Raw genomic sequence first — 2417 nt, forward strand, 5'->3', positions numbered from 1 at the left:
GCATTTTAGAGCCATCAAAAAACACATTACAGAGAACTGGACCCATTCATTCATGCTGAAAAAACCACTTTGGCCATATTCTTCTAAAACCTGTCAAACTCCAAACCAAGAAACATCCAACAGCAGGAGAACAAAAGCTGGCTTGGCTTGAGGCAATATGTCCCAGCATTTTCTGTCATAGCAGACACACAAACCAACATAACAAACACAAAGTCATGGCTCATTCATCCTAGAAAAAACTGTATTGACTTTGCTTTGGCACTTTTAGAATTTTCTGTCTAAACTTCCAACAAAACCTGATCTTTTGCATTGTGAGAAGTCTGTCCAAAAACCTCAGCAGAACTAAGCTTGGCCATGGATTTGCTTCACTCAAGGCAGCAGATATCATAATCTATTTTCTGTCATGTAAACACACTACTAGTAGCCACCAGCCAAACCAGTAGAGCTTGATTGATTCACACTCAAAATCCCTCTCACTTGCATTTTCCAAAGCTCAGTCCAAACACCACAAACCAAGCCTTGCATTTGGACCATCCATTCATCATCACAAACCCTGCCATGCCAAGAGCAATATCCAACAGCAAACCAAACTTCATTTTCTGTCACTAACAAACTCTGCAGCCAACCTAACCAACAAACACCAACCATTTTTCACTCATTCTCCAAAACCTCATCCTTTGCATTTTATCAAGATCTGTCCAAAAATTTCCAAAGGGACATAACCTTGCTTTGACTGGCACAATATCCATTGACCATTTTCTGTCACCTAGCATCCATCTAACATAGAACAAACCTTGGTTCTTTCATTTGGCTCAAGAACTCACTCATTAACATTTGTTCCAAAACAGTCAAGAGCTCTCAATGACCTTGCCTTGCCTAAACATCATTCCAACAGCATCTTGAGTTGATTCCAATCACTTTCTTCCACCAGTAAGTACCTTTCCTAGCACTGCTTTGAAGAGGTGGCAGCCATGGCAGAAATTGTTTGAGCTCACTCCAAGCCATTGCAATCCAAACAACCTTCACCATTCATCATCAGGAGGGCTCTAGGGCAACTGTTTCACTTCAATAACACCAAACAACATCAAGAACACAACTGTCCTTCGATTTTTGGTATGGATTCGACCTCCCTATTCTGTCAAATTGATACATGCTTAGTGTAGGTCCATCCATGCTGGTTATCATGATGCTTTTACTTTTTGAAATGATTGCTTATTCATGAAGATATATCATTTTGAAGTTTGGTGTTAAGATATGTTTATGCTCGATTCATGAATGTGTTTTTGTTTTAATAAAAACCAATGATAGATTCTTGTTTGCCATTGCTTGATGATCATGTTGGTGTCCTCAATTGAGATTTCTGGGCAAGTTTGTGAAATTCGATTTGGGGAAGGGATGAGACATTGCTGCTACAGTGAAACCCTAGCCTTCAAAATATTTTCCCAGAAATTTCCTCCATTTTCACGTGCATGGCCTGGTTTGTTTCCAACAGCCAATCAAAACATTTCATTACCTGGCCAAAACGACCGTGTTTAATTAAGTGAATCAGGGAATTACAAAAATGCCATTCTTGCTTCATTTATTCCATTTTAATTTCACATTTTATAACCAATCTTGCAAAAATCATAACTTGCTCATTTTTGATCCAAATTCAATGGGATTTTTTGTGTTATGTTCATCATGATCTCTACTTTTTTATCATTATTTTTCCAGAATTTTGTGATCAATGGATTTTAATTTGTATGAGGGTTTGTGACATGTGACCAAATTTTGTACACTTTGCCAAAACATTTGTGAAATGATGAGAATGTATCCACTGGCTCCCAAAATTTTTGTGCTTAAACTAGACACACTCATGGTGATTTTGGTGTAGAGTTTGTGAATTTATCATTTGTGGTTTGTGAGTTATGATTTTTTGAATTAGGGTGTGACAATTTGTGTCACACCATTGATGTCCAACTTGATGATTTTCATTACCATGCTTCTTGACCTCCAATTGATCTGATTTTTTGCATGCACCTACTCTTGTATGTCTAGTTTACATGTGGATTTTCTTGGAATTATTTGAGGCATTTCCTAATTGTTTGAGATTTTCTCCCCTGGTTGGTCATATGTTGACCTTGTGTGACACATGTTCCCATTTCATTTGTGAAATTCTCATACTTTATTAGATGGACATGAAAGTTTACATGAGATAACTAGACATCCTCATCTTTTCCATGGTTTTGATCCCATTCATTTATCATATGCTATCACTGATTTATGAATTTTCTAAGTTGATGTATGTTTGGTTGACTTCTTTGAACATGTTCAAAATGGCTTTGACTTTCTGATTTTCATTGACTGCCTTCCACTTGTCCAAATGAGGTGAAATTTGACATGCTTACCATGCTATGTGTTAGGATTGACCATGATTT

This window comes from Lathyrus oleraceus, chromosome 4 (assembly GCF_024323335.1).
Source record: "Lathyrus oleraceus cultivar Zhongwan6 chromosome 4, CAAS_Psat_ZW6_1.0, whole genome shotgun sequence".
Classification (NCBI taxonomy): Eukaryota; Viridiplantae; Streptophyta; class Magnoliopsida; order Fabales; family Fabaceae; genus Lathyrus; species Lathyrus oleraceus.